Source organism: Rhinopithecus bieti, unplaced genomic scaffold (genome assembly GCF_001698545.2).
Source record: "Rhinopithecus bieti isolate Rb0 unplaced genomic scaffold, ASM169854v2 scaffold_4553, whole genome shotgun sequence".
Lineage (NCBI taxonomy): Eukaryota > Metazoa > Chordata > Mammalia > Primates > Cercopithecidae > Rhinopithecus > Rhinopithecus bieti.
Window position 1 is genome coordinate 1,050,877 of NW_016804694.1, and position 21,751 is coordinate 1,072,627.

The window sequence follows — 21,751 nt, forward strand, 5'->3', positions numbered from 1 at the left end:
ATTTCGTATATTCGTAAAAATACGAAAATTAGCCGGGCATGGTGGCGTGCGCCTGCAGTTCCAGCTACTCGGTAGGCTGAGGCAGGAGAACTGCTTGAACCTGGGAGGCAGAGGTTGCAGTGAGTGAGCCGAGATGGCACCACCGCATTCCAGCCTGGGCGAGAACAAGACTCCATCTCAAAAAAAAAAAAAAGAGTAAAATGCCTAAGTGATACTAGTAAATGGCAGATTAAAACCTGCCAGTCAGCCAGGCCTTGTGGCATGCAACTGTGTTCCCAGCTACGCAGGAGGCTAAGGCAGGAGAATCTCTCGAGCCTAGGAATTCTAATCTGGCCTAGACAACATAGCAAGATCTTGTCTCCAAAAAATAAAAATAAAAATCTGCCAGTCTCCGAAGTACACTCCACTGTTCTTCTGAACCTCAATTTTCAAACTATTACAATGGGAATAAATGATACCAACCTCGCGGGAAACTGGAGTGAGGCAATGCAGTGAGCACTTGGCACAGGATGCTGGTGGGCACCTGGGTAGTGGGAGCATTTGCTGTAGAGGAGCCCACAGTGAGGTCTCATCATGGGACTGGGGCCCACAGCTCTCTCACAGAACTTGCTCCAAGCCCAACACTGTCACATGGCTGAGCCCAGTGAGGATAATTCCCCAAATTCCTCTTTCCTGGGCCCTAAGGTGGACATTGGTCTCCTCAACCTCCAGTGGCTCCGGCAAGTCCTCTCACACTGTGCCAGTAAAGGAAGCACCTGGTTAAGGCAGGGTTTCTCAACCTCAGCTCTGTTGACATTTTGGACTGGACACCTATTTGCTACAGGGGATGGGGGTTGTCCTGTGTATTGTAGGATGTTTAGCAGCATCCCTGGCCTCTACTCACTAGATGACGGTAGTACCCCACCCAGTAGTGAAAACCAAAAATGCCTCCAAGTCCCCTGGAGAGCAAAATCTCACCCAGCTGAGAACTATTGGCTTAAGCAATAACAACATGCAATGATCTCAGGTTAACTAGGAGTCCCTGAAGGCAGGTAGTTCCAGGTTTGGGGCAGCAGCTTGATGATGCCAACAAGCACCAATGTTGTCCTAATGCTCATCACTTCATGATCACAAGATGGCTGCCACAGATCCCATTGTGCCACCACCACAGTCCCACTCAAAGGCAGGCAAGAGGGGGAAAGCGATGGTGTCATCTGTGGCATCATCTGTAATCTAGAGAGTTTTCCTAGACACTTCTCAGCAGATCTCCCCTATGTCTCATTGGCCAAAACTTGGATATATATCCAGTCCTAGCAGCAAGGGAGCTGGGAAAATGACTAAGTGGCAAGGGGGAAGAGGGATGGAAATGGTGGGCCCTCCCTGACCTGGCAGAAGAGACACTCCTCATACTTGCAGAAATTATTTTTAAATCTATCTGCTTTCCCTCACTAAGCCTTCAGGACAGGGATCCACATGTTTTTCTCTGTATCCTCAGAACTTAGCCTCGTGTGCAGCACTTAGAAGGTGTTTACTCCATGCTCGTTGAATGAATGAATGAATGAATCGATCAATTGATCAATTATTTGACCTTCCCCCTTCCTTGCTTATATCACTAAGAGCCCTAAGTAGGTGATTATTTATCTATATGCAAATTAACTTGTCTAATTACAAATAAGCCTATGATACAAATAATAATGCAAACATCTCCCAGTTTCTCCAACAAGTCCTGATCCCTCTGGCCATTGAATATGCTGTTCCACTTGCCTGGAACATTCTTCCTGCCACCTCTAACCTCCCCTCACCCCTCTTCAGCTGGCCAGCTCCTTGTCACTCCTAGGTCTCAGCTTAGATGTCACTGCCTCTGGGAAGCCCCCCCCCCTCCGATCTCCTCAGTGTGGCTCCAGGTCTTGGTCGCCTGTGCTGCGCCATCCTAGCACTTATCACCCTGTGTTGTGACTGTCTCCCTAGCAGGACAGGAAATGCCCATGGAGACCAGAACAGCTTGTCCTTCACCAAAGTTTAAGTTTTCCGTAAACTTTTATTGATTGAATCATTTATGCCAAGGGTTGGCAAAGCTGCTCTGCAAAGTGCCAGATAGTATTTTCAGCTTTGTGGGCTGTATGATCTCTGTTGCAACCATTCGACTCTGCGGTTGGAGGGAGAAAGCAGCCATAGCTGATACTTAAACAAATGAGCATGGCTGTGTTCCAATAAAACTCTATTTGTGGGCACTGAAATTTGAATTTCATATGAATTTCACATGTCATAAAATATTATTCCTTAAAATTTTTTCAACCATATAAAATGTAAAACCATTTTAAAGGCTCACAGGTTGTACAAAAACAGGTGATGGACCTTAGTTTGCTAACCCTGATTAATACTGAGAGTCACATGTTTGGGATTTTCTAGGTCATTCTCAAAGATACAATAGGATCACATAAAGCAGTAATGCACAGTATTTCTGAAGATCAAGCAGTAAGTTAAACTTGAAAGTGCATTAAATGACTTAGCCATCACAACCCAGAAGACTGTGTCTTAGGAAATCAAAGATTAAGATTAATTTAAGACTGGAGCTGGGCACAGTGTCTCACACCTGTAATCCCAGCACTTTGGGAAGCTGAGGTGGGCAGATCACTTGAGATCAGGAGTTTGAGACTAGCCTGGTTAACACGGTGAAAGCCCATCTCTTCTAAAAACACAAAAAATTAGCCAGGCCTGGTGGCAGGTGCCTGTAGTCCCAGCTACTCAGGAGGCTGAAGCAGGAGAATCGCTTGAGCCCAGGAGGTAGAGGATGCAGTGAGCTGAGATCACGCACTCCAGACTGGGAGGCAGAGTGAAACTCCATCTCAATTGAAAAAACTAAAAAAAAAGATTAACTTAGACTTGGAAACTGTTACTATCAGGGAACCATATCAATAGGTTCAAACAAAAATGTTTGATAATTTCTATATGCAATTCTGTTGGAAATTTTTAAAACTAGGCAGAAGGATATTTCTTTTCCATAAGAATAATTTCTCTGAAATGATATTCAAAACATTATCTAGATTAATGAAAGTAGCTGGGATGTCCCAGTCTACATCTTTCTCCTGGCTCTCAAACATCAGACCCCAAGTTCTTCAGTTTTGGAACTAGGACTGACTCTCCTTGCTCCTCAGCCTGCAGATGGCCTATTGTGGGACCTTGTAATTGTGTGAGTTAATACTTAATAAACTCCCATATATATATTCTATTAATTCTGTCCCTCTAGAGAACTCTGACTAACACAGTGGCCATTGGAAAATTTAAAACAAATTAACTGAGACTAGTTGTCCTTAGGGCATAGGAGTGAGGGTGGGTTCCCATAACGCTAGTTTGTTGTTGTTGTTTTGTTTTTGGTGTTTTGTTTTTTTGAGACAGAGTCTCGGTCTGGCTGGAGTGCAGTGGTGTGATCTTGGTCACTGCAACCTCCACCTCCCGGGTTTTTAAGCGATTCTTCTGCCTCAGCCTCCTGAGTAGCTGAGACTACAGGTGCCCGCCGCCACGCCCAGCTAACTTTTTGTATTTTTAGAAGAGACGGGGTTTCACTATGTTGGTCAGGCTGGTCTCAAACTCTGGACCTTGTGATCTGCTCGCCTTGGCCTCCCAAAGTGCTGGGATTACAGGTGTGAGCCACTGTGCCTGACCTGTTGTTGTTTTTAAACCAGATTTCCTGTGTTGGCCAGAACATTCACAGGGGCATAGAACTTCCATGCACTGCTACAGCAGGAGGGTATATGGACCCAGAAATTCCACTCCTGCATGTATATTCCCAAAAAATTCTTACACAAGCCAGGTGCGCTGGCTCACGCCTGTAATCCCAGCACTTTGGGAGGCTGAGGTGGGCAGATCACCTGAGGTCAGGAGTTCGAGACTAGCCTGGCCAACATGTTGAAACTCTGTCTCTACTAAAAATACCAAAAACTAAATTAGCCGGGCATGGTGGCAGGCGCCTGTAATCCCAGCTACCTGGGAGGCTGAAGCAGGAGAATCACTGGAGGCGGAGGTTGCGGTGAGCCAAGATGGTGCCACTGCACTCCAGCCTGGGTGACAGAGCGAGATTTGGTCTGAAAGAAAAAAAAATTAGTTACCAGTGTTTCTCTGGCTCTGTCCCCAACCAGGTAAATTATAGAAACAGGCCCTTTTTGTCAAAGGCTGTTTGATTCCAGGAGTACCTGCCACAGTGACAGTTTCCAGTCACTCTTCCGCACGGAAAGATTCCTTCCCATCCACTCTGGGTTTCACACAACGGGCCCTCTCAGTATCACAGAGAAACTCCAGCTGCACGACCAGGCCTCCTCTGTCACATGAAGCTGTGACTCCAGCTCTGTGGAGACTGAGCAAATCCAGTTCAAGCCCTGACACTTGGGGAATGTGGAGGGATTTCCCCACCAGCACAGGCCTGGGAATGACCGAGCACAGAGGAGGAGAGAGGATTCCAGAAGGAGTTAACTGTCTGCCCCAAATGCCCATCTACTTCTCTTTCCATTGAGCATCACAGTTTCTTCTGCAAATGGGCCTCATTATATCCACCCTCCAGCCAGGTGTGAACTGACTGAGAGTAAGTTGAGTCCTAGGAGTCAGGATTCAACTGCCAAGGCGGGGCTTGGACGTCAGGCCAAATTGAGGACTAGGTAAAACCAGGACAGGGCGAAGCAGCTTTCCATAAGACACGCCCATCAGTGCGCCATGTCAGTTTACCATTGCCATGGCAACACCCGGAAGTTACTGCCCCTTTCCGTGACAACTACCTGGTGACCTGGAAGTTACCACTCTTTTTCTAGAAATTTCTACAGAATCTGCCCCTTAATTTGCATATAATGCAAGTGGGTATAAATATAAATGCAGCCCTGCCTCTCAGCTGCTGCTCTGGGAACACTGCCAATGGGGTAGCCCTGCTCTGCAGGGAACAGGACCTCTGCTGGTGATGTACACTGTCGCTTCAATAAAATTTGCTGTTTTAACACCACCAGCTTCACTTTGGATTATTTTTGGGGCAGAGCCAAGAACCTTCCTGGGCTAAGCCCCAATATTAGGCTCACCTGCCCTGCATCAAAAGGATGTAATTGAGGTCTCTGGAGCTGGGACCGCTTTTACAGATACGAGGTTACATGAAAGGTTAGGCAAGGAGAGGTTGGCCGCCATCACGCCACAGCCATGACTAATTAATCACTGTAGCTTGAGGGAAGGAGAGCAGCAACTGGCCTCAGCTGTGTCGGGTCCCTCTCGGTCATGGCCGGAAGAATGGCCCCCAATAGGATATGTCCAAGTCCTAACACTCAGAACCTGTGAATGTGACCTGATTGGAAAAAAAAGGGCCTTCACAGACATAATTAAGGATTTCAAGATGAGATCATCCGGGATTTGGAGGGGGCATAAATCCAGTGAGAGTGGTCCTGAAAAAAAAGGCAGGAGGAGACCTGAGGGTCACAGAAACACACAGGGGGAAGATGGCCACATGAAGATGGGGGCAGGGATGGGAGTGATGCAGCCAAAAACCAAGGCATGCCGAGGTCTGCCCACCAACCCCAGAGGCCAGGGGCTGGGAGAGACACAGGAGGAGACTCCCTGTCAGAGTGCCCAGAGGGAATCAATCTCTGCTTGATTGTGGACCTCCTGTGAGATGATTAATGTCCATTGTTTTAAGTCCTCAAGTTTGTGGTAATTTGTTACAGCACCCCAGGAAAATAACACTCTCTCTCTCACACCCAGCCACTCAGCAGACTGGGTCTCCAGGTCCTGAAGCCCCCACCCAGCTCGCTCAGGCTCGTGGTTGAGCTGCCTGTCAACCAGAGTGTCTCCCTTCCTGCTGGAGGGCAGGGGCCCTCAGGAGCACTGACTGATCGTCCTGACTGTCCCTCAGAAGGGGTGGGTGCCAGGCAGGTGGCAGAGCCTGAAGATCTTCCATCCTGTCACTCTCAAAAGTGTTCCCTTTGTGGCCCTAAAATATAAGCAAATAAAATGATGTAAAATAATTAATCTTGAAGTAAAAAATGTAGAACCAATGCCGAGGCTGATCCCTAAAGCACCTCCTCGCCCTTTTTCCTACCCTTGGTGACTTTTGTTCTTAGTTAGCTCTGACCTTCAAGTCCAGGGTGAGACCAGGTTTCCACGCACAGAGGTTGCCCACAAGGTGAAACTTGAGGGCCAGGCCCTCTGAGCTCAACAAACTGCAGTTCCCAGGAAGTATGATCCGATGGCGGGATCTCAGGCACTAGGCCCAGGCAGGAAGGGGCTGTATTTCAGGGAAGGAGCCATATTTCAGGGAAGGGGCGGGCCCTTGCATTAGCAGGTGACAGTCCTCTCAGTTGATAAGAACACCCCATTAACCAGAAAATGGGCTGTCCAAGACAGACTTTGGTCTTATCAAAACAGGAGCAGACAGCCTGTCGAAACAGCTTGCTGGGAGCCAGGCTGTTGTACTGCAACAATTAGTACATGCCTGTGTCTCATTTACAACACCAGAGGCCCCACACTTTAGCGATGGCCACTGAGGGTTTTGTTACCGTGGTTGTTGTTTGCCACTTTCCTGCCTAGGAATAGCCCACTGTTTAGAAAAAGCTCTTCCAGGATATTTTTTCTACGCACATAGCATCATATTATTCCTCTTTTTTTTCTTTTAATACAGGGTCTCACTCTGTTGCCCAGACTGGAGTGCAGTGGCATGATCACACCTCATGCAGCCTCAACCTCCCCTCACCTCAGCCTCTCAAGTAGCTGGGGCTACAGGCAAGCACCACCACACCAAGACAATTTTTTTTTTTTGAGACGGAGCCTTGCTCTGTTGCCCAGGCTGGAGTACAGTGGCACGATCTCGGCTCATTGCAACCTTCACCTCCTGGGTTCAAGCGGTCCTCCTGCCTCAGCCTCCTGAGTAGCTGGGACTACAGGCATGCACCACCATGCCCAGATAATTTCTTGTATTTTAGTAGAGACAGGGTCTCACCCTGTTGGCCATGATGGTATCGATCTCTTGACCTTGTGATCTGCCTGCCTCGGCCTCCCAAAGTGCTGGGATTACAGGCGTGAGCCACTGTGCCTAGCCACTAATTTTTTAAATTTTTGGTAGAGATAGGTTTTGCCATGTTGCCCAGGCTGGTTTTGAACTCCTGAGCTCAAGTGATCCACTCGCCTCACCTCAGCTTCCCAAAGTGCTGGTATTACAGGCGCGAGCTACTGGCCTGGCCTCTTTGTTGTTAGTGGTGTTGTATTTGTTCCAGTGGTGGTGGCAGTTCCCAAAAAATATTATCCTAAGGGAGCTTTTGGTCACAGAGTGGGGAAGAATCCCTTCTCTCTTCCAAGTCCTAAATAATTTCTTTTTTAAAACTTAGTGAGGGAAGGGGTTCAGAACTCCAAGAGACCATCACTTCTCAGGAAGGGGGGTTTCCACACAAGGGGACATTAGGAATAATTGCATTTCACCCACAGGAACTTCTCAACCTTCCGCTGATGACTTTTCTCTTTGAAACCTTGCAAAGTTGGAGTGGAACTTGCAGCCCCTATTCCCATTCCAGCTTAGGCAGACAGGGATAGGGTAAGGGGACAAGGAGGTGAACCCAAATCAGCTTGTCCCCAGCAAGATCACTCACTGCCTCTCTCCCCAAGGCAATGCTCCTCCCCTTTGTAATCCCAAGACAGTTGACAACATATCCAAGTCCAATTCTTTTTTTTTTCACTTGGGGCACTTGAGAGGTAAGTAAAATTCTCATGACATATGGAAGAGACACAGACTAGAGAATATCCCATAATTTTAGTCTAATTCCTTGAAATAATTTACAGAAATTCTATTATATAACAAAAGCAACTATGCCTTGCTGTGCCGTGTTCTCTGAATCATGATTCATTTTACCAGCTCCACATGTTCACAGACAGGGCAGCATCACCACTTGGCAGATGGCCCAGGAGCCCCAGCCTTGCACCTGCAGGGGCATCACGTGTCCTTCCCCATCAGTTCTTGCAGATCTTCTCTTTATGTGAGCTGCAGGGTTTTCCACTGTATTTACTTACCCAAACCCCATTGCTAGACCTTTGGATTTTCCCCATGTTTTGTAAGAATAACCAATGCCCCAGAGAACATCTCTATAAATATATGTCTGCACGTATGTGAGAAGTTTTGTGAAAGTTGTATTCTCAGAAACAGAATGTCTGGGTCACAAGGGAGACACACTTACAACCTGGGTAGGCCCTGTTGAATTCCCTTCCAAAAGTGCATGCCTCTTTCCACCACCAGCTGTGTCAATGAGTGTGGCTGCTTCTTCACCCTCACACTCACTGTGGACACTGTGGAGCCTGTTCATTGCTATCCATCAGATGAGCCACTCTTGTCTTAATTAGCCTTCCTTTCTTTCCTTCCTCTCCTTCCTTCCTTCTTTCCTTCTCTCCTTGTTTCTTTCTTTTTATTATTATTACTATTATTTTGGTAGAGGCAGGGTCTTGCTATGTTACCCAGGCTGGTCTCCAACCCCTGGGCTCAAGCAATCCTCCTGTCTTGGCCTCCCAAAGTGCTGGGATTACAGGCGTGAGCCACCGGGCCGGACGTGATTTGCCTTTCTTTCACAGTGAAGTTAAGCATCTTCTCAAATGCTTCTTGGCCTCTGAGTTTGTTCCTGAGCAGCAGATTCTTTATTGGGGGGAAAAAAATCCACTTACAAATTCTATTGTTTCCTCCTGGAAGTGCTCATTATAACCAAGAGAATACGTGGAAGCTGTCTTCCTGTGGCACACAGACCCTTCTCACCTCACAGGGAAAAGGAAACTGTTGGTGTCAGCACCCACCAAACGCCACATGCCAGGAGCCGATTCCAGGACTGCTCCACAGGAAGCCACTTCTCCAGCTTTTGAGGGCACCCGTGTTCACAGACAGGACTTCAGAGGTCAACTTACAGACGCCACAGACAGGAGGAAGTCACTTCACAACGCAAATATAGTTTTTATACAGACAAAAATAAAAGGATTGTCAGTGATCTCAAGTAAGTACTGAACCAAAGTACATGTTAAAATCTTGACGTAAGGTCCTGGTGGGTTGGCTTGGACCACACCATCAAAGGCCCTTTTTCTCCCTCAGAGGCGGGAAAACTGAAAAGTAAACTCCCCTGGCCCCTTAGCAGCTGGAGTTTCTGATGTGAATTAGGATCTGACAATTCGATGCCCTGGTCCGGGTTACCTCTCAAGTGCTCCAAGTGAGAAAAAAAAAATTGACCTGGATGTGTGGTCAACTGTCTTTGGATTCCTCACCCAGGAAGTGAGGTGAGGGCATTTTCCTGCGGATCCCGTGCTGCTGAACAAGCAAAGTCAAGGAGAAGCTGCGCATTCCAGCAAGGCTCGCGTGCTGATACACCTCCACGCGCGGCGAGGTTCCCCCCGCCCGCATCACTGCTGCGGTGCTGAGGTTCCGGCTCATCCCAGGACCCCCACCTGGAACCCGCTCCTCCCCTCTTCCAATGACTTTGTAAACTCCTGATGCCTTTCCTGCTGAAATTAGCTGCTGTGGTTTCCTCCAGCTGAACCTTGAATGATACAGCTCACAAATATGCTTTATCTTGACGGAGGCAGCCATGCAAGATAAGAGAAAGAAAAGTCTAGACAAAGGGCAACACAGGCATGAATCACGCTTATTAGGGTTTTCCTAATAGCACTTTAATTAGATACCTCGTCCCTTTAGACAACGTGAAAACTAAGCAGAGGCAAAAGAATGAAACAAAAATCATCTGTTATTCCACAAGAATCAAATATTGATGAGAAGAAAACAGCCAGCCCCATTGAGATGCTGGGCCTAGCAGGCCAGCTGCTGTTCATCCGAACGCAGACTCACCAGCTCAGCTGAGGACAGCCTGGGCTAATCTGGGTTCACACTTGATACCTGATGTGAGACTGCAGAGGAGCTCCCAGCTCCTTTCCAAGAGTGAGGGGAAAAGTTGTGGCAACAAAACGCGATGGTAATGACTTATCTCATTTTTCTCCTGGCAGAAAACTTGAATACCAGAGCATCCAGTTCTAACCCACAGACCTGGCAGCCAAGTGGGAGGCTGAGTGTCTGTACTTTTTCTGCCTCCAGTCACCCTCCCTGAACCCCTACTGACCACCCACCATGCCTGGAGAGGGTCTTCCGTATCCCTCTAGCACATGCTAGAACCTGAAATCTATTTGTACTTATTTAAACTGGGCCTATTCTTTCCACCTTCAGTCCAAGGTCAAAGTCGTCTTCCAGAGACTTCTTTCCTTCTTTTTTCCAGAGAAAAAAATGATAAAACTACCTATCATTTACTGAATATTCACAGCTACCAAGAAGTTAACCCTCATAAGAACTTCACAAAGTAGGAGTTATTCTCATGTTATAATTGTGAGGTTCAGAGAGATTGAGTCCATTTTCCAACATTTCACAGTTCATGAGACATGGAAGCAGGATGCAAACCCACAACCGTCAGGTTCAAAGCCTGGGTTCTCAATCCTCATGCTACATCCCACTTTGCCAGGCCTAGGAAAGTGCCCCTGATTTGCTACCCTCTTTGGGGACGCTGCCACTCTGTGCAGAGCCTCTGTTTGCTCATAAATTTGTTTTTTGTTTTTTTAATAATAACTCCATTGGGATCTCATTCACATGCCATAAAGTTCACTCTCTTTTTTCACTCTGTCACCCAGGCTGAAGTGCAGTGGCATGATCTTGGCTCCCTGAAACCTCTGCCTCCTGTGTTCAAGCAATTCCGTGCCTCAGCCTCCTGATGTAGCTTTAATTGGAGGCATGTGCCACCACATCCAGCTAATTTTTGTGATTTTAAGAGAAATGGGGTTTTGTCATGTTGGTCAGGCTGGTTTCGAACTCCTGGCCTCTAGCAATCCACCTGCCTCGGCCTCCCAAAGTGCTGGGATTACAGGCAGAGCTACCACGCCTGGCTAAAATTCACTCTTTAAAAGTGTACAATTCTGTGGGTTTTAGTATATTCACAGAGATGTGCATTAATCACCACCACTGCCCACTTCCAGAGCATTTTCATACCCCTGGAAAGAAATCGCATACCCGTTACCAGTCCCTTCCCAGGCCCTCTCGCCCCCAACCCCAGTCAACCATTAATCTCCCATCTGGCTGGGTGGATTTGCCTCTCTGGACATTTCATATAAATGGAATCATACAAGCACATGTTGTGACTGGCTCCTTACACTCAACACTATTTCTTCAAGGTTCACCCGTGTTACAGCATGTGTTAGAACTTTATTCCTTTTTCATGACTACATAATGTTCCATTGTGTGGATAGATCACATTTTGTTTATCCATTCAGCAGTTAATGGACATTTGGGTTGTTTTCGTTTTGGCAACTACAAATAATGCTACTGTGAACATTTGTGTACAAGTTTTTATGTGGACATATGTTTTTAATTCTCTCGGGTATATAGTTAGAAGCAGGATTGCTGGGTCATATGGTAACTCTATTTTAGCTTTTTGAGAAATTGTTAAGCTGTTTTCCACGGCAGCTGCATCATTTTATGTTCTCACCAGTAATGTATGAGGGTTCTAACTTCTCCACATCCTCTCCAACACTTGTTAATGTCCATCTTTTCTTTTTTTAAAAAAAAATTATAGCTCTGCTGTTGCCAGAAAAAGAGTCCCAATCCAGACCCCAAGAGAGGATTGTTGAATCTCACACAGGAAGGAATTCAAGGCAAGTTACAAAGTACAGAGAGAGGATAGTTTATTGAAAGCTACTCAGTTACAGAATAGGGCATCCTCAGAAAGCAAGAGGAGGAACATGCCATCTCTGTCTTAAACTCTTCTCATACAGGAGTCTCATCTATGTAAAAGCTAAGATAAATTGTGTCTATGCGTGGGTGGGCTGACAGCATGATAAAATTTAGTACTTTGTTGATTTAAAGAAAGTTATTCTTGGCGTTTTAGTGCTTAAGTACATCAAAGCATGACTATAGTCATCTTAAAAGCATATCTTGTTAAGGATAGTGGGACATCTGGACTTTTTGTTATTGTAGGAGTGTGTGCTTGCAGGTATTTTTAAGGTGTTTCCTCAACTGTAAACATCTTAGGACCATGAGTCATGACTAGCAAGGAACGTGCCTTGATACTTTTAAGATGGAGTTGATTTTAAAATGATGTCACCGTGGCTCTCCTATGCTTCTGTTTCCCTAACAATCTTAGTGAGCAAGAAGTACTATCTCATGGTAGTTTGTTCTTCATTTCCCTAATGATTAATGATTATTGTGGTTTGGCTGTGTCCCCTCGAACCCGTGCCAATTTTCATCTTGAATTGTAGCTCCCACAATTCCCACATGTTGTGGGAGGGACCCAGTGGGAGGTAATTGAATCATGGGGGCAGGTCTCTCCCATGCTATTCTCATGATTGTGAATAAGTCTCATGAGACCACATAATTTTATAAAAAGGAGTTTCCCTGCACAAGCTCTCTCTCCCCTGCCACCATGTAGGTTGTGACTTGCTCCTCCTTGTGTTCTGCCATGATTGTGAGGCCTCCCCAGCCATGTGGAACTGTGAGTCAATTAAACCTCTTTTCTTTATAAATTACCCAGTCTTGGGTATGTCTTTATTAGCAGCGTGAAAACGGACTAATACAATGGTGTTAGCATTTCTTCATGTGCTTGTTGGTTACTTGTGTATCTTCTTGGGAAAAATCTCTATTCATGTCCTTTGCCCAATTTGGGGCTATTTGTCTTTTTATTATTGAGTTGTAGGAACTCTTTATCAGTCCTAGATACAATTCTCTTATCAGATATATAATTTGGAGACATTTTCTCCATCCTGTGGGTTTTTTGTTTTGTTTTGTTTTGTTTTTTTTTTTTTTTGCTTTCTTGATGGTGTCCTATGAAGCACAAAGGCTTTTAATTTTAATGGAGTTCAATTTATCTATTTTTTTGTTTTATTACTTTTTCTTTTTTTTTTTTTTTTGAGACGGAGTCTCGCTCTGTCACCCAGGCTGGAGTGCAGTGGCCAGATCTCAGCTCACTGCAAGCTCTGCCTCCTGGGTTTACGCCATTCTCCTGCCTCAGCCTCCCGAGTAGCTGGGACTACAGGTGCCCACCACCTCGCCCGGCTAGTTTTTTGTATTTTTTAGTAGAGACGGGGTTTCACTGTGTTGGCCAGGATGGTCTCGATCTCCTGACCTCGTGATCCACCTGTGTCGGCCTTATTACTTATTATTTTGCTGTTATATTTAAGAAGTGATGGCCTAATCCAAGGTCATAAAGATTTACTCCTATGTTTTATTCTAGGAGTTTTACAGTTTTAGCTCTTACATTTATATCTTTGACATATTTTGAGTTAATTTTTGGATATGGTGTAAGGTAAGGGAACAACTTTATTCTTTTGCATGTGGACACCCATTGTCCCAACACTATTTGTCGAAAAAATTGTTCTTAATCTATATCCTTATGCCAGTACCAATCTGTTTTGAGTACTATAGCTTTGTAGCAAGTTTCAAAATCAGGAAATGTGGGTCCTCCAACTTTGTTTTTCTTTTCAAGACTGTTTTGGCTATTTGGGGTCACTGGCAATTCCATATGAATATGAAGATCAGCTTGTCCATTTCTGCAAAAAAAAAAAAAAAAAAAGCAGTTGGAATTTTGATAGGGATTGCATTGAATATGTAGACCAATTTAGGGAGTATTGCCATCTTAACAACCCAACAACATGTTATATCTGTCCATTTATTTAGATTGACTTTAATTTCTTTCAATAATACTTTGTGGGTTTCAGAGTAGATGTCTTGTGCTTTAAGTTTATTCATGTTTTATTCTTTTGATGGTATTGGAAATAGAATCATTTTGAATTTCATTTTCAGGTTGTTCATTGTCATAGATAGAAATACAATTGACTTTTGTAGGTTAGTCTTGTATTCTGCAGACTTATTGAACTCATTAATTAGTTCTCGTAGTTTTTTTTTTTTTTTATTCCTGAGGATTTTATACACAGTATCATGCTATCTATGAACAGAGATAGTTTTGCTTCTTCCTTTCCAACCTAGATGCTTTTTATTTCTTTTTCTTGCCTCATTGCTCTTACTAGAACCTTGCAATATTAGGAGAAAAGCATCTAGTCATTCACCATTAAGTAGGATGATAGCTGTGGGGTTTTCATAGATGGTCTTGATCAGGTTAAGGAAGTTAATTTCTAGTCTTGGTTTGTTGAATATTTTTTATGATAAGACGCTTGGATTTTGTCAAATGCTTTTTCTGTATCTCTTGAGATGATCATGTGGGCTTTGTCTTTAATTTTATTAGTGTGGTATATTACACTGATGTCCATAGACTTTTTTTTTTTTTTTTTTTAGACAGAGTCTCACTCTGTCATCCAGGCTAGAGTGCAGTGCCATGATCTTAGATTACTCCAACTCTGCCTCTTGGGTTCAAGTGATTCTCCTGCCTCAGCCTCCCAAGTATCTGGGATTACAGGCATGCGCCATCACGCCCGGCTAACTTTTGTATTTTTTGGTAGAGATGGGGTTTCACCATGCTGGCCAGGCTGGTCTCGAACTCCTGGCCTCAAGTGAATCGCCCACGTCTGCCTCCCAAAGTGCTGGGATTACAGGTGTAAGCCACCACAGCCAGCCCACAGGCTCTTAAAATATGGATTTGAGAGAAAACTAGAATCATATCCAAATGTCAGGACTTTAATCCCTGCAGGAGGAGACGCTACACATGACATTGTCGATTGATCCTGGGAATATGTGACACCACTCAGTTTAATATCCTGAGCTCCAGTGCAGTCATTCGCTCTGATTCATCCCAGAACAAAGACGTCTTAAAAACCTCTGGTTACAGGAACTCTCCCCCTAAGACAGAGGCAAGTGGTAGGACTGGCAGTGAACTTAAAGGGTATCAAACAATCCCTTGACTAAAAATTGTACCTCCTCAAGAAATAGACCTTTCATAATTGTGCAAGACAGAAACCACAATTCAAACCAACATAAGTGAAAAGGAGGTATATTCGAAAGCCATTGGGATTGTCAAAGAATTGAAGCAATTACAGCTATAAAAATATTACATGTGGCTGGGCACAGTGGCTCATTCCTGTAATCCCTTCTCTTTGGGAAGCCAAGGCAGGTGGATTGCTTTGAGCTCAAGAGTTTGAGACCAGCCTAGGCAACATAGTGAAACTCCATCTCATTACAAAAATTAGGCAGGCGTAGTGGCACACTCCTGTGGTCCCAGCTACTCAGGAGGCTGAGGCTTGAAAATGGCTTGAACCCAGGAGGCAGAGGTTGCAATGAGCAATGATGGCACCATTGCACTCTAGCCTGGGTAAAAGAGTGAGACCCTGTCTCAAAAAAAAAAAAAAAAAAAAAACCCACAAACAAGCACATGTATCCCAAACATATATACAACTATTATATATCAATTTTTGAGAAGAATTGAAGAAAGATCTGCAGGGATCACGACAACTCCAAGAGTCCCAAGTTTAGAAGTGGAGACCAGACCCTCCAGGGACTTCTTCTCACCTTTCTGCCTCTCTGGTGTCCCCTCATGGCAGAAGACACAGCTACCACTAGCTTGGGGTAAATTCCCAGTCAGATACAGAAAGAGAAATCCCAGGGAAGGACCCTGATTGGCCTATCCTGATCATGCACCATCTGGACCAGTTGCTGTGGCAACAGAAATGGGCTTCTCTTAATGGCCCAGCCTGGGCTACAGGGCCCTCCCCAACTGCTGGGAGCAGGACACTGTGATGGAGTAGGAAAAGAGTTCCTCCCAGAGACAAAGTTATTACCAGGAGAATGGTAGATGGAATGATGGGCTGATACCTGCATTACTTCACTGCCAGTCTCTCCTAAGGAGTAAGGCATTGTCCTGTGAAGATGCATGTTTCAAGTAGAGATACACTATGAAGGGAAATTTGAGGGATGCCATCACCACCCATGAACACATCATCACAGGTTAATTCATCAAAGTACTATCCATAACGCAGAGAAGCAGCTGTAAAGGACTGGAAGCCAGCATGGAGTTTTGATGGGAAGTTGGGAGAAGATATATGGCAGACAGTGCATTACAAATTATCTCTTTTTTTGGATCCACAAGGAGAAACCTGTGTTTGAATCTACATGTAGGAAGCCAGGTATCTCAGGAAAATCAAGATACCATTTGCCACTGAGGGAGCTACTGAATGTCAGTTGAACAGATTTCAACTGAAAGCCTAAAAGGTCCAGGGGAAGGAGCAGTGACATAGCTTGGAAAGAATGGCTGCACGGAGAGGGCAGTGCACAGGAGCTGTGGCCTTAAGTAGGAGAACATAGCCAACCTATGGGAGCCAGCAGGGAGGGACTACAGAAATAAAATACCTTGGCAATCTCCAACCAGAGAGTTCCTTGACTAAGACCAACCAGGAGCCAGAGGACAGGAAGCCCATTGGTGCAATCCATACATGACAGTCTCCTGGCCACAGAGCAGGATGAAGAAGGGTGGAGAATGGTATAAATAAGGGGAAAAGTCACTCAAAAGGAGCAAGGAACATAGGTGGAATATCACAAGCCTGAGTTCTGACAACGAATATGGGCAGAAATGATGGGTGCCTCCCATAAGAACACCTCCCCGGCCACGTGTGCTGGCTCACGCCTGTAATCCCAGCACTTTGGGAGGTCAAGGCAGGCAGATCACCTGAGGTCAGAAGATCAAGACCAGCCTGGGCAACATGGCAAAACCCTGTCTCTACCAAAAATATAAAAAATTAGCCAGGTTTGGTGGCACACGCCTGTAATCCCAGCTACTCAGGAGGCTGAGGCACGAGAATCTCTTGAACCTGGTAGGTGGAGGTTGCAGTGAGCCAAAATTGTGCCACTGCACTCTAGCCCTGGTGACAGAGTGAGATTCTGTCTCAAAAACAAAAGCAAAAACAAACAAACAAAAAAACACCTCCCCAATCCTTCACCCTTTCTCTTCCCTACCTGCTGGCTGGGTGTCAGCCCCCCACACAGAAGCCACATAAAGGGGACAGTACAGCCTCCATCAGCCTGGGTCCCCAGATGACTTCATGGAGAAGATCCCTCCCCACCCACCAACCAAACTTTAGGTGGCCAAGAAAACGAAAGTCTATCACATCAAGCCACTGAGATTTCAGTTGAGATGCTATGGCCAGCATGACTCTAACTGATACAGTAGCTGCAGATGACTAAGGCTGGCCTCCTTAAAAGGGAAGCTGGACTTTGGTCAGGACATGTCTTCCTCACTCAAAAGTTGAGTGAATTAATTTGTTTTGTCAGAAAGGCACTTCATCTTGCTCAAGATAAAGATGTGGTTGAGCTGCCAAGCTTTTGTTTCTGTTATTTCACTGGGGGCCTTCTGCTGCTGGCTCTAGTTCAGGTCTCCTGCTTTGTCATAGGCCCTTTTTCCTTGTGGTGGCTGATCAAGACCTAGCTTGGTAAATTACTCACTGGTCAATCAGGAAAAAAATAATGTTCTTATTGCAAATCACTTCAGAGTTTGCAGAGGGCTAGAGTTGGCATATTCTGTCCCTAAGGTTGGAGGGGTCCCTGGCTGAAAGCCCAGAATCCCAGACTCTCAAGGTCCCCCTGGTGTTCAGTTTCCCCATCCCTAAAACCCTAAAACTGGGTCAGTTCACTGACGCTTGTGGGGGTGGTGGAGAAGAAAGTGCCTTTGTTGGTGCTTTAGAAGCTCTCTAGAGATTTGCACGCCACATTCAGCCACCCACAATCAGCTGTCCCCTAAGAATCTGATATGCACTCCCCACCCCACACCACAGGTCAAGAACCTGAGCTTGTCACTGGCTGGAGCATATGATCATGTGACTGAGGGGAAATCTCTTCCTGCTCAGAATTGCTGGAATTTTAAGAGCCATATTTAGAACTCTGGGGCTTTCCAGCCAGAGCACTTTCAACAATACAGCATGCTTCCTTGAGTTGGGATGTTTAGATAGGCCGGATCTGGAGAGCTGAGGTCTATTCAGGAGACTTTATGATCTCAGTGGTCTTAGCTGATGGCTCCCCCAAAGGAAGAGGATGGGAGAGGGGAGCTCTAGGCCAAGGTGGTCTTCCCCTCCCAGCCTGTCTACATTATTCATATCCGTTAAGATTGCATTGGATTGCACATAACAAACTAACAACAGTGTCCATCTTTCGTGGTGTGACCTGCAGGTTAAATAGAAAGGGGATAGGCCTGGCACGGTGGCTCAAGCCTGTAATCCCAGCACTTTGGGAGGCCGAGACGGGCGGATCACGAGGTCAGGAGATCGAGACCATCCTGGCTAACACTGTGAAACCCCGTCTCTACTAAAAAATACAAAAAACTAGCCGGGCGAGGTGGCGGGCGCCTGTAGTCCCAGCTACTCAGGAGGCTGAGGCAGGAGAATGGTGTGAACCCGGGAGGCGGAGCTTGCAGTGAGCTGAGATCCGGCCACTGCACTCCAGCCCGGGCGACAGAGTGAGACTCCGTCTAAAAAAAAAAAAAAAAAAGAAAGGGGATGGACAGGCCGAGTGCAGTGGCTCACACCTATAATCCCAGCACTTTGGGAGGCTGAGGTGGGCAGATCACCTGAGGTCGAGAGTTCAAGACCAGCCTGACCAACATGGAGAAACCCTGTCTCTACTAAAACTACAAAAATTAGCCAGGCGTGATGGTGCACACCTGTAATCCCAGCTACTCAGGAGGCTGAGGCAGGAGAACCACTTGAATCCGGGAGGCGGAGGTTGCGGTGAGCTGAGATTGCACCATTGCACTCCAGCCTGGGCAACAAGAGCGAAACTCAGTCTCAAAAAAAAGAAAAGAAAAAAGAAAGAAAGGGGACAGACAGATTACAGGGGAGAAAATGACATAGATAAAGCTGACTTGTTCCTACTTACACATTTTTACATCTCCAACAGCTCAATTTAAATTTGGCCGCTCTCACTTGATTCTATTTTATTTTCCTTCACAGCACATATCACCACCTGCCATTACATCCTGTATTGATTTGTTTATTTATCTGTCCTGGTCACCACGATATTCCTGTTCCTAGACAGTGCTTAACCTACAGTAGGTACTCGATGAATGTTAACTAAATGAATGCATTATTTCATTTGAAATTTCTCAACAACTCCATGTGCTAAGCAGGGCAAAGGATGTTGTCTTTCATTTTACAAAAGTGAAAAGTGAGGCCTAGAACGATAGTGTAACTAAAGCCAGCAGAAAATTAAGGAAGCCTCAGTCCTTTTTTTTTTTTTTTTTTCCTTTTGAGACGGAGTCTCACTCTAATGCCAGGCTGGAGTGCAGTGGTGTGATCTCAACTCACTGCCTCCACCTCCCGGGTTCAAGTGATTCTCCTGCCTCAGCCTCCCAAGTAACTGGGACTACAGGCATGTGCCACCATGCTCAGCTATTTTTTGTATTTTTAGTACAGATGGAGTTTCACCATGTTGGCCAGGATGGTCTCGATCTCTTGATCTCGTAATCTGCCTGCCTCGGCCTCCCAAAGTTCTGGGATTACAGGCGTGAGCCACTGCAGCCGGTCAGTCTTTTTGATTCCTAATCAGGTCTATATGGGTAGGGTGAGAGTAGAGAGGCTTTGACACACCCCTAGCAGATGTCCCAGATCTGAAAGAGGCCTCATCTAGGCCCCTGCTGACAAACTACTCAAGGATAAAGTGATCATAAGAAGAGGAGATAAGAAGTTATTCCCAATAAAGAGACTGGGAAAATAGGAATTGCAGAAACCAGTGGCCTGTGGGTTAGGAGAGGAGGCTGACACTATCAATGGACAGTTGGCTTTTTGGTGCCCCTCAATTCCACCCCCACCCCTGCCACTTACTTTGTCCCCTGGAGGTGTGAGTTCCCCGTCACTGGAGGTATTCAAGCAGGGCCTGGATGTCTACTTACAGAGCATGCCTGAGCTGGAGAGTACACCTCCCCATGAGAGAAGGCAGGCTTGCTGTCCATAGAACATGCAGCCAGCCACCGCCCGGCCCCACACTAATACAAAAAGAGGCTTTTGCACCACCTAGTGGACATGGTTTTAAACTGCAGGCCTTGGCCAGGCGCGGTGGCTCAAGCCTGTAATCCCAGCACTTTGGGAGGCCAAGACGGGCGGATCACGAGGTCAGGAGATCGAGACCATCCTGGCTAACACGGTGAAACCCTATCTCCACTAAAAAATACAAAAAACTAGCTGGGCGAGGTGGCGGGTGCCTGTAGTCCCAGCTAACTGGGAGGCTGAGGCAGGAGAATGGTGTAAACCCCGGAGGCGGAGCTTGCAGTGAGCTGAGATCCGGCCACTGCACTCCAGCCTGGGCCACAGAGCGAGACTCTGTCTCAATAAATACATACATACATACATACATACATACATACATACATAAATACATAAATACATAAATAAATAAACTGCAGGCCTTTCCGTGGAGAGAAGGCCACAGCCCAGAATCCCATTTCCCGTGCAGTCTCCCTGACCCCTCAAGAATCGGAAGGCCCACAGCCCCGCTGTGCTTCTAGACCTCAGCCCTCCAACAGGGAAGTTGGAAAAAGAGAGCAAAAACCTGTGATTCTCCGGAGGGTAACGCTCCCTGGTGCCTCTCAAGCCAAATTCACCGGCACCACTTTGTCCAGCACTGTCCCCAGTGGGTGCACTTCTCACGTCATCTCTCCCTGGGGACTGCAATGGTTTGCTCATCTGCTACCTCTGTTTCCCCTACTTCTGTGCAAACTTTCCAAGCCAGGGCCCTATTCCCCTTTGTTTACTCACCACCACTCCCCATCCCTGGTATATGAGCAATTAACTCACAAGAATTTTGGACTTTAAAAAATCCAGATCACGATTAAAATATTTCTCAGTTGCATACACTGGTTTCAGAACAACCTGCTTTAAACTCCTCACTCAGGTTCTGGGGCTGTCCCATTGGTGGCTTAGTTCCCGCTGAGGTCCTTTGAGGGCCGAGGTCTCACTGAGGGAGCTCGCCAGCAGCGCAGGGCCCTGACACCAGCATTCAGCAGGCTCCCTCTGAGCCCACACCGCCCTCCCATTTACCACCAGATCTGGACATTTCTGCGGTACAGGCCCTTGCTCTGTAAAGGTCTGTGTTTTCTGTGTGTCTCTACAAACCTTTTGTGAGAACATTTGAGTAGAAAATGTGGATCACTAACATTGTGGGACCAGAGGAGGGAGCCAAGGAAGACTATCACCCTGGGATCCTCTGGGACAAAGAAGATGGGTCCCTGGCATCGGCCCAGGCTTCCTGCAGTACGAGCCCAAGACCCAGCAGAGCCACCAGGATTAAATCAAGTGCTAGATCTGGAACTTTCCTATGAGGGAAAAAGCCTTTCTAGGCAAGAATACACCTAATAGAGAAGATGAAGACCAGAGCTCATGCTCATGGGTTCATGCTGTAAATGGCTCAACTGGACCAAGACAGTGACTTGTATCATTTGTTTCATTAATGAACTTTTTATTATACTTATTTTTTCATTAATTCTTTATCAATTGTCTCTGTTGTCAATTCTTTAATTGTAATGTAATCTGACAAAAGAGCACTGGCTACTTTTCAAACCATGAGAATGTATCTCCTGCTTTTTAAAATTCTTTGTTGGCCGGGCACAGTGGCTCACACCTGTAATCAGCACTTGAAGAGGCTGAGGCAGGCGGATCACCTGAGGTCGGGAATTCGAGACCAGCCTGGCCAACACAGTGAAACCCTGTCTCTACTAAAAATACAAAAATTAGCTGGTGTGGTGGCGGGTGCCTGTAATCTCAGCTACTCAGGAGGCTGAGGCAGGAGAATCGCTTGAACCCGGGAGTCAGAGGTTGTGGTGAGCTGAGATTGCAT

At 46.1% G+C, this 21,751-nt stretch overlaps 1 protein-coding gene across 1 annotated transcript in view; it reads right to left on the reverse strand.

The window, feature by feature from the left end:
- Positions 1-13,443: 13,443 nt before the first annotated feature.
- Positions 13,444-21,751, reverse strand: part of ETV7 (ETS variant transcription factor 7) — a 36,613-nt gene continuing 28,305 nt past the window's right edge. The window contains exon 9 of the mRNA XM_017870095.1: positions 13,444-13,539. The gene's annotated coding sequence lies outside the window, so the exon portion shown is untranslated. The remainder of the gene's footprint in view (positions 13,540-21,751) is intronic.